This window comes from Echiichthys vipera (assembly GCF_963691815.1).
Source record: "Echiichthys vipera genome assembly, chromosome: 11".
Taxonomy (NCBI): Eukaryota; Metazoa; Chordata; class Actinopteri; order Perciformes; family Trachinidae; genus Echiichthys; species Echiichthys vipera.
The window spans coordinates 27,578,048-27,593,376 of record NC_139836.1 but is presented as its reverse complement, the minus strand read 5'-3'; the positions used below and the strand labels follow the sequence as shown (position 1 = coordinate 27,593,376).

Genomic DNA, 15,329 nt, shown 5'->3' with positions numbered 1-15,329 from the left:
CACGCACACACAAATACATGCTTACTTCACTCTACTTGTAAAGCAGGTAGGTAGAACACCAGTCTCAGACATGCTAAAATAAATATATCCTTACTTGGACATTTAACTTATAAAGTCAACATGAATGTTGTGGGATTCCCGACAGGACGCACAGAAACAAACGTGCGCACAAGCATATTGTGATACATTTCCGGCTCTGCTCTTTTCCACTTTACCTTGTGTGGTCCCTAAATTTAGCACAGTCCAGGAAAACCAACCAACACAGGCAGGAAAACTAAGTTGGGAAAGAATTGCAGGAAGTCTAGTGGCCATTTAGACAAACAACTCAGATACAGGGATCCGTGCTGGCTGAATAAGCAGCAGTACGCTATAGGGCTAAGACAGACAAAGAGTTTTAAAATGATTAAGCACTGACTGGAGAAAGTGCAAGGAGACCTAAGCTGGGTTAAGTAGCGGCCCTTTGGATCCAGCTGGATTTGGGTTTGTGGATTTGAACAGACAAAAGGGGAATATTTCCAATGAACATGTTTAAAAGATGGATCCATGTGGTGTGCTGGTAGGTGCTGGCCGGTTCAAAGTCTCAGATGAGGTAAGGTGTATACATGATTTCCTAAATGTTGTAAGAGAAACCTTAAAATGTAATCAAAACATTAAAAAAAAAAGTATAATGGCCTCTATGGTGACTATCTGAATTGCTTTGCAAAATGAGAACTTAAAATACCTTTCTAACATCATCTGTAATGTGAATTTAAATTTAGTATAAAAGCCTATTGTGACAGTTGTGTGCTGGTTTGGATGTGCATTAATCCTGTAAAGATGTGCTCATCTTGTTACAGTCCCATCGGTCAGATATTTAGTGGGAAAGTTGTCTTTGTCAGGACTGACTATTTCATTATAGCCGTTTGTGTTTGATAGTCTTGAGGTAGTTGCTAGAAATAAACCAATTCTAGCCTTTGTCCATGATACAGTATTTTAAACTGATACTTGCACTGTACATGGCAGTATGTACAGTATGTTGTGTGATACTCATCTGCCTACATTTGACACGTATCCAATCAATGGAGCCCAGATGAAGAGAACAATGCAGTGAAGTCACATAATTACCCGTAGAAATCCAATGGACAATGCATTTATTGCTACACACTGCTGTTTTCACGATTAGTTCATTGTATCAGTTATTAAACAGATTTTCACCCTTCATTGTCTGGTTTATATAAATAAAGACAAACCATCATGCCTTTACAACATAAGTTTTGGGTTTGCTCAGATGATTGCAGCATGGTTGCTTGTTATTACGTATCTGAGATATGTACACTGATATATTTACATACCCATTGAGGTGTGCAAGGATTGAAAGCAGCAGGACTAGACTTTGTCTTTTGTTTGCTCTACATGCATATGAGTTAAAAGACAGGAATCTCTGTCTGCATTTTTTTAAACACATTGTTGCAGTTGTAAGAATACGTACATTATATACAGGGAGACATTTTCTGAACCAAAAAAATTTGATTTGTGAGGAGAGTTCTAACAGCAAACATCTGCATCATGTCATGCACCGCAAATTTGTCTTTAACTGCTCCTCCAGTGTGTGTACGGTTCTGGCATCTAGATGTGAACTATGTAAGTGTAATATGGCCTAGTACAATCACATAATGGGTGTTTGGACCGTTTATAGTCAGAGTGCTAAATTGTGGCCAAATTGTTAGACTGTCAGTTGTGTGAACAAATTTGACAACAACTTCAAACCAATCACAATCGTCTTGACCAGGTCTAAGCCCCGGAGGCAGCAAAGGTGCCTTTGCAAAACCCTGGGGCCTTAATCTGGTGTTATACCTGCTCTGTACATCTGGTAAATCAGACTTATAATACACCAAAAGCTTGACCTTGAGCTTGGCACTGCTTTGTGGATAAAGTCCTGGACCGTCATTAGAGCATTGATGTCCAAAGCCTTTAAAATGTTTGCGTGGACAATTTAACAATTGTCCAAATGTCCAAGCAGGTGTGAATGGATGATTAAAAGGTTCTGTTCATAACGTCTAACGCAGGAAAAACAAAGTTAGTTGCCTTGACTACTTCATTGACAGTTCAGTGGTCACCAAATGGGACGCATACAAGCATGCAATGTGTCCAGTGGGTGGTTAAAGTGTTGTGGGAGGTCCAATAAGGTTAAAGGAATGAGTGGGAGATGCCAAGTTCTGTGGGTCTTGTTATGCATTGTTAATATTAGTAATAGAGACAGTTAAGATTAAAGTGTAATTCCGGTGTCTTTTTCGACACTTCACATCAAATAAGTCATCGAGACAGTTTTTTTTGTGTTTAAACTATTAACGAAGAAAGCCGGTAGAGTCGCTAACAGCTGGACGTGGCTAACACTGATTAGCTATGTATGGTTTATGGTGAAGGCATTTAAACGTCTCTTTCAAGTCTAGTAGCAAATGCAATCAAAAAGGAAGGAGCCCATTGATGCTTCATTATGTGTGTAGGGACTCTTATGCTACTGCAGAGGTATGGTGTTATTTTAAGCAGTATTAGTGGTTAAACAATACGTTTTAATGCCTTCACCATACTGCCCCGAGCTAATCAGTGTTAGCCATGTCCGGCTGTTAGCGACTCTACCGGATATCTCAATCAGTTGCGAGTGCTCTTAGACTGCAAGGGAAGCTCAGCTTCCTCTAAAATGTAACCCAAAAAAAAAGAAGTGGTGAAATATGTACTGCTGTGTGTACATCTCATTGACTAAATACGCACTAGAAAGCCTTCATCTTTAGTTCAGAATCAGCTCCTTATCACAGGTAACCAGAGCAACTTCCTTCTCTTTCATCCCCAGAGCTCCACAGCCTTTACACAGTCGGACGCTCAGCTTCTACTGACTTCAATGGGGAAGCGTAGAGCGGGTTGTTCCACTGCAGCCAAACTAGACGCTCATTGGATAAATGCTGGGCTTTGTCCCGCCAATCGGACACTCAGCGTCTTTGGGGGTCTATGGGGCAGTGGGCCGGCCCGGACGCTCGGCTTCTGCATGATGATTGGATGAGCTGTCTGAGGCAGAATCCTTTTTTGATTGACAGCTAAATGAGTGAATCAGTGATCTTGAAGAATCAACATCCAAGTTTTTCATTCCGTTGTTCTGAACTGATCCGGAGACTTTACCGATCCCCAGAGACTTTGTCTTTGTTAAAGGTGCAGAGCTTCTCCCCCCTCACGATCACTCACACTCACAGGCGATCACACTTCACAATAGTCTGGCGCAGCAGCTCCAGCTGGGCCAAGGCCGTTTGAGCAGCCTAGCTCTGCTGCCATTGAGAGGACACTGGTCAAGTCCCTGGAAAAGACGCCTAGTTGGTACGACAAGGTCACAGATCATTTTCTTGAAAAGGAACAAAGGGTAGAATTTACGTGTAAATAAAAAAACACATTTATGATGTAGGCTGGAAAAATGAGCTTCCCCTCCTTGGCCTCCTCTCGATGGCTTATTTGATGAGTGTATTTTCCGAAAAAGACCATGGGTTGATTTTACGCTTTAACGGGATATAATTGTAATCAGTGGAAGGCTTTCACAAATGTTATATACCTGATGTGTGTATGTGTGTGTGTGTGTGTGTGTGTGCTGTGTTTACCAACAAGAGGAGGAGGAGGTCATAGCGTAGCTCCACCATGGGAGTCTCTCTACTTTATAGCCAGTAGCAGCCTGGAGCATCCAGCAGCAGTTACTGTACGGATGTTTCAGTGAAGGAACTGATCTTTAGCCTGGATGAATGCTGTTACACTGCTGTTCAGGGGGTAAGATTTGACTGCTTGTGAGATATAGATTTTGTGGAGTTTGTGTGATATTTATAACTGCAGGTTTCTGTGACAGCAAGAACAACATTTAAGGGCTGGTGTGTTTCCTTTCAAGACATATGGACATGATAGTTTGCAGTCTGAAGTAGTTTTTACGCTATGTTGGTGTTGGGTGTGTGTGTGTGTGTGTGTGTGTGTGTGTGTGTGTGTGTGTGTGTGTGTGTGTGTGTGTGTGTGTGTGTGTGTGTGTGTGTGTGTGTGTGTGTGTGTGCATGTGCGTGTGCGTGTTGTTAAAAGTCAAAGATGGAATGATATTACGGTTGCCTCTGTTGAACTTTGTTAAATTGGTGTTTTATGAACTGTTAAAAACTGATCTTAATATGAGTCAGGGCTTTAAAGGAACAGTGTGTGTGCAAAATGAGTGTCTGTGTGCACCTACAAACAACCTATGTCACTGGACTATGCATAAAACTCACAATGACGCATCTACAAACCAGAGGCAGGGACACAGCGACCCATTGTGGAGGCAGAAAAGCACAAGTCACGCTAAAGGGCACAGCTGACTGTAACATGCACAGCCACGATTTAAAATCAAAAGGAAGAAAAAACATAAGAGTGTGTCAGTGTGTGTATCCTGTAGCAATTGACATATGACGCATTAATGTTGTATGCACTGTGAAAGCAGCGTGATGTCCATACAGACAAAGTAAAAGAAACCACTTTGAAAATTATAGAATGGCCTGCTTGTTGTTTTTGAGGCATCTATGCATCACACTGTTAGTAGCAAGCATTATAAAGTGTCCTTGCTTGTGTACAGATTCTCATACTCATTTTACTTTTATTAATGTATTTGCTTTACTTTAACAGTGACATTTAAATGACTTACTTCAGAGGGCAATGTCCAAGACTAGTCCAACGCCATTAGCTGAGCTCAAGTCAAGATTATAACCAATACATTTTTTTTTAAAGTAGTGGGAATTATGGCTTTTTGGTAGGAGTCGGATCTCATGGCCCCGTTCAAAATACTTTATTCAGACTAAATTAATACTTGATTTATTCTGAAATAGAGTTATTTTCTATTGTTCAGAATTTGATTGAATATCCACTGTGTCTATGTCACTGTACTAGCATGTGTATTTAAAATAACCAAGGCACTTCAACAAAAACTTTTATTTTGTTAAATAAGGGGGGAAAAGGAACAGTGTTCATTGTGTCAGAAGAGAAGATTTCAACAATGTTTTCTTCTGTAGGATTCAAAAATAAACAGGAAGTGTAGAGGCCACAGCTTTGAATGACTTTATTTTGGTCTGATGGAAACATTATGTTGGGCGTAGGACTGGGGAAAGACTGAACCCAAAGTGCGTAAAGAAGTCAGTTACATTTGGAGGAGGAAGTGTCATGGTTTGGGGATGTTTTCTGCAGCAGGAGTTGGGCCTCTACAGCAACATGGCAGGGTGAATGCAAATGTTTTTGTGAACCTCCAAAATGCAATACCTTCACTGCAACTGTCTCCAAATCAGCTGCAATTTTCAATCAAGACAATGCCCCCTGTCACACCGTAAAACAGGTTCAGCAGTTCTTTGAAGCTAAAATATTGAAACAATGAAATGGCCAGAGTCCAGATCCAAACCCCATAGAGAATCTCTGGAAAATCCTTGGTAGCAAAGTAATGTCTAAGAACCCCCCAAGAGACTGAGTCAGTATGGACCAAGATCAAACCAGAGCAGTGTGAGAAACTAGTGATGTCCTGTGGGCGCAGACGTGCTGAAGTCATTCAAAGCTGTGGCCTCTACACTTCCTGTTCATTTTTGAATCCTAGAGAAGAAATCATTGTTGAAATCTTCTCTTCTGACACAATGAACACTGTTCTCTAATTTAGTTCACTGTTTTTTTTCACTAAATAAAGGTTTTTGTTGAAGTGCCTTGGTTATTTAAAAATAAACATGCTAGTACAGCAGTGGTGTAGCCACAGATATTTTATAAAATTCCTGACAATAAAAAACAAGAGATTAAATCAAGAATTAATACTTGATTTTGAGCTCTACTGTATATGAATATTGATCAGGCGTTTTGCAGGCATAAAGCCAGCACTGTGGATCTACGGCAGGCAGTGGAATTTGGGCACAATACAAAGAAAAACTCTCAAGTATGACTCCGTTCCCTTTGCTCATATACAAAGAGACATTCACAAGACCCATTTCATTTGTGAACACAACATCACTAAGAGACAAAGGCTTTTCATTTAAGCAATATGATGAGATTTAAATGGGTGATGGGAACAGACTTGCACTGCTGTCGCAGTCTGTTGTGAAATTATGAAATATTGTCTGACTGGGAGCCCTATGTGAAGAGTATCTGCGTGGGTTTTCTCTTGGGACTGTGGTTTCCTCCCACACACAATAGACGCAGGGTTAGAAAACATTAAATTACCCGTAGGTGTGAGTATTAGACTGGCAACTTGGCAACCCCTTGGTTTTTGACAACTGTATGCAGCTGAATTTGCATTGCCAATTTCTCCGCAGGATTGTGGCTAAAGCTAACATTTAGCTTCCTTCAGTAACAGGTAGATCATTTCAATCATTCTCCCCAATACGTGATATACGTGATCTATCAACATGATATAAACATATAGGATGCAATGGTAAACGGTAAATTTGTCAAGTCAGGGTTTCTGCATTATTTTTTAATACGCTCATAAGTGTCACAGCTCATCTCTGCCTCACACTCTGCACCTGCTTCAATCTGTCAATCAGACACACCCCCCTCATCAAGCAAACTCCACTCACCTGTGCTCTCTGCTCTGGCTGCATTTAAGCCCCAACTCCACACTCACTCATTGCCAGATTGTTCTCGATGCTTGCACCAGACTCTCCAGCGTTACTCTGCCTGATCTCCCGGTTTCGACCCAGCCTGCCTCTGACTATCCTGCCTGACCGATCTCCTGGAAACCACCTCAGCCTTCCGTCCCTGACCACGATCCTCGACTGTCCCCTTCTGGATTCTGCCTGTCGGCTCCTGTGGCTAACTGGCGGTTACCTGGTTCAGCTCTTCAGAGTGAGTGTAACTCAAGTCTCCTCTGTGGCTACCTGCAGCGGCGTGACTCTGATTATTCCCTGCATCAAGCCAATAAAGTTTGTTACCAACGATACCTGCCTGTAATTGTGCTGCTATTGGGTCCCAACCATACCCGTTACAGTACAATCTGGCCATGAGTGTGGACCCAGCGCACAACCCGGATCCACTGGCTCGCCTAGACCGGGTGGAGACCCAGCTCCAGCACCAAGAGGTAATGTTAGCCTCCACCACGGCTAACATTCAGGTAGCAGCAGCTAACCAAGAGCAAGCGCTAGCCACGCTATCCGCCCAGGTTCAACAACTCACCGTTACACTCGCCCAGTCCATCCCTCTGCCAGCTCCCGCGAGTCATCCTCCTCCACCAGCTCCGGTATATCCTGGTCCCGTCCTTGAGCCTCGAGTGGGAGTCCCAGAACGCTACGCCGGGGATCCAGAGGGGTGCAATCCATTCATCGCAAACTGTTCAATCCTCTTTGCTCTGCAACCTCACACCTTCGCCTCCGAGGAAGCAAGGGTGGCGTTCACGATAAATAACCTGACTGGTCGCGCTCGGCTGTGGGGAACAGCCGAGTGGGAACGCCACACACCTGCTTGCCTATCCTTCAACGCCTTCTCCACTGAACTCCGCAAGGTGTTTGGTGTAGCATCCAGAGGTCCCAACGCTTCTGGGGGTCTTCTGGGTCTCAGACAGGGAGGCTGCTCGGTGACTGACTACGCCATTGACCTCCACATCCGGGCTCGGCGGAGCGAGTGGAACCAGGCGGCTCAGGTGGACGCTTTCCTGCTTGGACTGGCCGACTACATCAAAGATGAGCTGGTGTCCTACGACCTTCCTGCCTCTCTCGACAATATCATCGAGCTGGCTTCCCGTGTGGACAGACGGATTCAAGCCAGACACCGAGAGCGACGTCAGGGATGAGGGGAGGGGCTTCCGACTCCTCGTTCTCCAGCTCCTGCGAGATAACTAACTCCGCTCCCCAGCACACTGGGGAGGGATTCTGAACCCATGCCTCTACTGTGGGCAGCCCGGACATTTCGTTTCCAGCTGTCCAGTAAAAGGTCAGGCTCACCAGTGAGGAAGGAGGTCCTGGTGAGTCACACTTCTAGACCCTCCTTCGCTTCACGTCCCCTGTGCCAGGTTCAACTACTGCTACCCCAAGGCTCTCAGACTCTTGCCACACTCATAGACTCTGGTTCAGACGCCAACATCATCGATAACAACCTAGCGCTTCAGCTAGGCGTTGGTCAAATTCGCCTGCCAGTCCCTGCTCCCGCCAATTCCATATCCTGCCCTCTCCTCGTCATCCACTCCTCCTGGGATTTCCTTGGCTCCGGCGTCATAATCCACACATTGACTGGACCACGGGGGCGATCCTAGGTTGGAGTTCTACGTGTCATCAAGTCTGCCTTAAACAAGCCACCGCTCCTCAGTCATCTACCTGCTCCAGCCCTGCTCCAGATATGTCGGGGGTCCCCGCTGAATACCTAGACTTCCGAGAGGTCTTCAACAAAGCAAAGGCAACCTCTCTTCCCCCGCATAGACCCTACGACTGCGGCATCGACCTCCAGCCTGGTTCTGTTCCACCCAGGGGTCGCCTGTACTCTATATCCGCCTCTGAGAGAGAAGCCATGGACACTTACATCAATGACTCCTTGGCCGCAGGCATCATGCGACCCTCATCATCTCCAGCAGGGGCGGGTTTCTTCTTTGTGGCTAAGAAGGACAAGACGCTCCGCCCCTGTATTGATTATCGAGGACTAAATGACTTTATGGTGAAGAACCGTTATCCCCTGCCCCTCATCGCCTCAGCGTTCGAGCTCCTGGAGGGAGCCACCATCTTCACTAAGCTTGACCTACGCAATGCCTACCACCTGGTCCGGGTCCGAGAGGGAGACGAATGGAAGACGGCATTCAACACCCCTACCGGCCACTACGAGTACCTGGTGATGCCTTTTGGCCTCACAAATGCTCCTGCTGTCTTCCAGGCCCTGGTGAATGACGTACTCGGGGACATGCTCAATAAGTTTGTCTACGTCTACCTCGACGACATCCTGATCTTCTCCCGTTCCATAGACGAACACATCCACCATGTCCAGAGGGTTCTCCAACGCCTTCTGGAGAATTCTCTCTTTGTAAAGGCTGAGAAGTGTGAATTCCACGCTACGTCCGTCTCCTTCCTGGGGTACGTCATAGGGAGGGGGACCATCCAGATGGACTCTGCCAAGGTCTCTGCTGTCACCTCCTGGCCCACTCCAGACTCCCGTAAGCAGCTTCAACGATTTCTGGGCTTTGCCAACTTTTACCGGAGGTTCATCAGAGGGTACAGCACGGTGGCAGCCCCTCTCACAGCCCTCACCTCCTCCAAGGTGCCCTTCCAGTGGTCTTCGGCCGCCAATGAGGCTTTCCGGTCCCTGAAGAGACGTTTTACAACAGCCCCCATCCTCGTAATGCCTGACACCGAACGACAATTCGTGGTTGAGGTGGACGCCTCCGACGTGGGAGTAGGGGCTGTCCTGTCTCAGAAGGCCGCCATCGACCAGAAGCTTCACCCCTGTGCCTTCTTCTCCAGGCGGTTGACCCCGGCCGAAAGAAACTATGATATTGGTAACAGGGAGCCACTAGCAGTGAAGTTGGCTCTGGAGGAGTGGCGTCATTAGAGGGGACCAAACTGCCGTTCCTGGTGTGGACGGACCACAAGAACCTGGAGTACATCCAGTCAGCCAAGAGACTGAATTCCCGCCAGGCCCGGTGGTCTCTCTTCCTCACCAGATTCAACTTCTCCCTCTCATATCGGCCGGGGTCCCGCAACGTCAAACCTGATGCCTTGTCTCGGCAGTTTCAGGAGGAGGTGAAGGAGGCTCGAGAGCCTGAAACCATTCTCCCAGCTTCACGCCTCATCGCCACACTTACCTGGGAGGTGGAAGAGAGGGTCAGAGCTGCCATCCAGGACCAGCCTGGACCCAGTTCCTGTCCACCAGGACGTCTGTATGTTCCACCTGACCTCCGGTCCGAGGTCCTCCAGTGGGCTCACAGCTCCAACCTCACCTGTCACCCTGGGATCCAGCGGACGAAGGAAGTTGTGCAGCGTCGCTTCTGGTGGTCCACTCTGGCTGAAGATACACGGAGCTTCGTCAACGCCTTCCCCACCTGCAACCAACACAAACCCACACTCACAGCTCCTGCTGGTCTTCTGCACCCACTACCGATACCTCATCGTCCATGGTCACACATCTCCGTGGACTTCGTCACCGGTCTACCACTGTCCAGCGGCAACACCACCATTTTGACGGTGGTGGACCGGTTCAGCAAGATGGCCCACTTTGTGCCCCTGCCCAAACTCCCTGCCAAAGGGACTGCAAGACTGTTGCTTAAACATGTTGTCCGCCTCCATGGCATCCCAGTAGACGTGGTTTCTGATCGGGGCCCCCAGTTCGCCTCTGTTTTCTGGAGAGAATTCTGCTCACCCCTGGGGGCCACGTCTCTCATCAGGATACCATCCCCAGTCTAACGGTCAGACGGAACGCAAAAATCAGGAGATGGAGACGGCACTCCGCTGCATGTCATCCCAATCCCCCTCATCTTGGTCCAAACAGCTCCTGTGGGTGGAATACTCGCACAACACCCTGACCAGTTCCGCCACAGGCCTCTCTCCCTTCCAGTGCGTCTATGGCTACCAACCACCTCTGTTCCCGACCCTGGAGAGAGAGACTTCTTGTCCGTCCGTTCAGGCCTTCATCCACCGCTGCCGCAGGACCTAGATCCGAACTCGAGCTGCCCTCCTCAAAGCCGCTGGACGCTATGCCTCTGCCTCTAACCGCCACTGCTCCCAGGCTCCAGAATATCAGCTTGGTCAAAGGGTTTGGCTCTCCACCTGTGACCTTACCCTGAGGGTGGAGTCAAAGAAGCTGGCTCCTCGCTTCATTGGTCCCTTCGAGGTGATCAAGATTATCAATCCCGCAGCGGTGAGACTCAAACTCCCCAGATCTATGCGTGTTCATCCCACTTTCCACGTCTCCAGAATCAAACCGGTCAGAGAGTGCCCTGGTCCCCGCCATCCCACCTCCTCCACCTCCTCGTTTCATTGACGGAGGCCTCACCTACACGGTCCGTTGTCTCCTGCAGTCCCGCCGACGTGGGAGGGGCCTCCAATACCTGGTGGATTGGGAGGGATACAGCCCCGAGGAGAGATCCTGGGTTCCTGCCAGACACATATTGGATCGACACCTTGTCAGGGACTTTCATCAGCGTCACCCCGATCAACCCGCCAGAACCAGTTACATCCCCAGACCACGGACTCCACCTTCCCGGCCACTCCATCAATCTGAACAATTGGATGATGAGTCCGATAACCCACCCTCGGATGCAGATGACGCATTCCCTACAGTCAGGGATGAGGGGATGGAGGTGGACGTCTCTGCGGTTACCTGGTTCAGCTCTTCAGAGTGAGTGTAACTCAAGTCTCCTCTGTGGCTACCTGCAGCGGCGTGACTCTGATTATTCCCTGCATCAAGCCAATAAAGTTTGTTACCAACGATACCTGCCTGTTTTTGTGCTGCTATTGGGTCCCAACCATACCCGTTACAATGAGCAATTAAGTTTTAAGTTAAGAGTATAATAATAAAGGCTAGGGAGGCGTGCTGGCAAAAAATAGCGGATTGTATAATTTCACAAGTGAAAGGATTCTGCATATTGTCTAAAAACAACAATGCTAAATGCAGATTTGTTCGCCTTTAATCCCAGTAGAGTGATGCTGACCTGCTTTATTTTTATATTTCAGGGAAAGCAAAGGTGTAATACACCACACTGGCCATAATTCCATAACCTTTAGTCAATAAGTTTTCCATGTCCATGTCACATTTTTTTAAACTACACATAAATGCAGTTTGCATGGGAGACGAACCCTGAACGCAGAATTACAAGACTGACGTGCTGCCTCCACTTTACCACTGTGTCACTGAGCCGAAGGGTTTCTTTTACTTAAACACTATAAAATCCTTCCTTTATAGTTTGAGTGGGCAAAAGCTCTGAAACATCACAAACATGTCGAGCAATGAGTCGAGCGCAGCTACAACTCATATCATATCCGTATTATTGTTTAGAGTTTCAGCATCACCAACTGCATGATAATATGAACCTGTGACAAAGAATCACAGTGAAGCACAGACACACTGAGCAACACTAAGGTCACAGCTTCTTTGTGTAACATTTCCCACATAAGGTCCAACAAAGACGATCAAACAGTGAAGAGCCTCTGATGAGAACCTGTGTCTCTGATAAAGGAAGTCTAGGAAGCTGCTCTGAGCTTTAAGGAGCCCATCTAACACCATAGTCTACATCACTCTTTGCTCTAAGTCTGAGCTGAAAACCTCCTCTAGACCAGGTTTGGGTGAAAGCATCAGTTACCATGGTGATACAGCGACGCTAAAAGAGAGTGACTTTCGCGTCACAGCTGACCCAGGCTTTGAGCGCAACATACCTCGCTAACCCACTAATCGAGCTTTGTAGTACACACATTAACATTACCATTTGTCTTCCCTACAACATGCACTCTGACAATAGAGCCTGATTAAATGGACACTGACTTGAATAGAATGCATTCATCGCCTTTGATGCTTGCTGGTATGGATCTGTAAATAGACTGGTGAATGTTTTGACTCAGATTGGTTCGACAAGTGCTTGAGTGTCTCAACAACATATGTTATTGTGCAGTGCATAATGCATACACACCCTCTAACCCCTTGTGACCCTGCACAGGATATAAATAGCAGACACATAGAAAATCTATTTGGAGCTGTACACTCTTGAAAACAGAATCCAAAAGATATGCCATACTCACAACTGTTCTTATATTATGGTATGTTAATAATATAAGGAGGATGTAACCAGCAGATTCACCACTTGAACCTTGAACTATTTTTGGTTCACTCACACTGTTCTTATCAACCTGGTTCCCAATAGCAGCAGGATGCTGTTTTCAGCATACAGTACTGCAGCAGCAAACACAGAGAATAGCTGCTGAAGATAGTGGAGCATTTAGCTGCTAAAGCCACAGATATTTCCCTCAGGAGTTGGTCCAGATCCAAATAGAGCAGGAGTGTAACTACGCCTTACATTCATCAGGCAACCAGAAGCACAACTCCAAAGGAATCCTAATGTCATTATTATGTGCTGGAAGTGTAAATGAGCAACTGTTTGCTACTTTTTGAAAATCTCGTACTGTTTTCAGAAGTTTGATTGGTATTTAAGATATTTTACAATGCTTCTTCTCCACCACTGACAAGCTTTTTTCAGCTCCACTCTGAGCAAATAAGCAGGACCTGTCGATGGCATCTAAAATCAGACTGCATTTGGACAATTTACCCTTTCATTTACGGCCATCAACCACTAGAATGTGCTTCCAGCTGAGCTTAAAACTTGCACAGACTCATTATTTTCCCCATGGTGTGAAAAAAATGGATATTGAGCAACCAGTCATGTCGTCATTAGTATTGACTGTGATTCAGGTTCTTAATCGGAATGTTATAGTTGTATTGTACAGTATAATGAATAAATAATGGGTGAATAATTGCAGCAGTCGGGTTGCCAGGTTTGTTGCAGAGTGTGTCAGTGATCAGCCTGCTCCATGTCAGTGATGAATCAAACAGGGGAACCACTCATTTGGACTCATCAGTTCATTTACAACAGTATTTAACGTTAGCCAGTCTTCAGCTGGAAGTCTTTCTGTGAGTGCTGTGGAATCCATTAGCTATCTCTCAACTCAGAATGATTCTTGTTTCTGTAGCAACAGACAACTCTGGCAACCAGCAATGCTCAACGCTATTGGCTGCTGCAATGGAAACAGAACGGGACAGAAAGTCATTGTCAAACCCATCAAAAAATTTAAAAGGCTAAATGTTTTTTTTATGGCATTTTTTTTGTTTGTTTTTTGTTTTAAATTAGCTTTTAATAAAGATTCTACATATCCAACCTTTAAGTCATCAGTGAGGCTGTGGAAAACTGACAACTGTCTAAAAGTTATTATCTGTGATCGTAACAGCACTGATGCTGTGGATCTTTGACAATTCTCCATCAGCAGCATAAACAGTTATTCTGGGGACCTGAAAGCACACAGTTAGTTGTTTCCCAGGCTTGTTATTCTACACCCTTACTATAACCTACCTCTGACCCTCTACAGGTTTTCTGTCTGTCTGTCTGTGCCTGTCTGTCCGTCTGTCCGTCTGTCCGTCTGTCCGTCTGTCCGTCTGCCCGTCCGTCCGTCTGTCTGTCTGCCTGCCTGCCTCAGTTGCTGTTTTGTGCATTTTTTTACTCACTAATTAATAGTCCATTTGTTTCTTAAAATGATTCACATAGAATCCCATTCATACAACTGTTGATCCAAATGTATGCCAGCAATTCAGTTTAGCATCAGCACATGACTTGTTTTTCACTTGGACATACTATACTATTTTATCCTATTTTATTGCCCACTATTTCTTTTTCACTTTTTCAACTCCTTATAATACGACTTCTTTCAGGTCACTGTCCCCAGGATCATCGGTCTGTGATAAATGTTGCTTCTGCCGTCTGACAATCTGGTTTTTCTCCCCTCTTTGTCTGTCATATTTTTGCAAATATTACGTTTTTTTCATTATTTTTTTTAAAGTATTAAGCTTTTTCCATACTTTTGCAAATATTAATGTTTTTCATATTTATTTTACATTAAAACTCTGTGGAAATAATCTTCAAATCCTATTAAAGATGCTCCACTTTTGTTCATTTCCACTGTTCTCTATCACTTTCTCCACTTTCACCTTTTTCTAACACATTCAAGCCAGCTTTGTAGTGTAGCTTTAACCTTTAAGCATTCCCACACAGGAGATACATTTTCTAGTTCTGGGTATTCGCCTTCTTCCGCTTGAAATTTTAATTCGCTACTAGTCTGACAGCTTTGCAAATACATGCGCAAAAATACGCTAAATTTCCACATACACTGCAATGTGTAGCTCATTAGACTCTAACACACCTAAGTCTAATACTCTGCTCGTTCTGAAGCAGCATGTCACAGGTTTGATAATCCTTGACTCAGGTGTGTTAGAGTAGGGAGAAACCTAAAACATGCAGGACAGTTGCTCTCCAGGAGCAGGGTTGGACACCGCTGGTCTATTTTCGCTACTACTACTGCTATTACTGCTACTGCTACTGCTACTGCTACTGCTACTAGTACTACTACTACTACTACTACTACTACTACTACTATTACTGCTACTGCTACTACTACTGCTACTAGTACTACTACTACTACTAGTACTACTACTATTACTGCTACTGCTACTGCTACTGATACTGCTACTACTACTGCTACTAGTACTAGTACTACTACTACTACTACTACTACTACTACTACTATTACTGCTACTGCTACTACTACGGCTGCTACTACTACTACTACTACTGCTACTGCTACTACTACTACTATTGCTACTAGTACTACTAC

At 45.5% G+C, this 15,329-nt stretch overlaps 1 protein-coding gene across 1 annotated transcript in view; it reads left to right on the top strand.

The window, feature by feature from the left end:
* The first annotated feature begins 475 nt into the window (after positions 1–475).
* rasgrp3 (RAS guanyl releasing protein 3 (calcium and DAG-regulated)) overlaps positions 476–15,329 on the top strand; it is a 55,747-nt gene continuing 40,893 nt past the window's right edge. The window contains exon 1 of the mRNA XM_083922388.1: positions 476–589. The gene's annotated coding sequence lies outside the window, so the exon portion shown is untranslated. The remainder of the gene's footprint in view (positions 590–15,329) is intronic.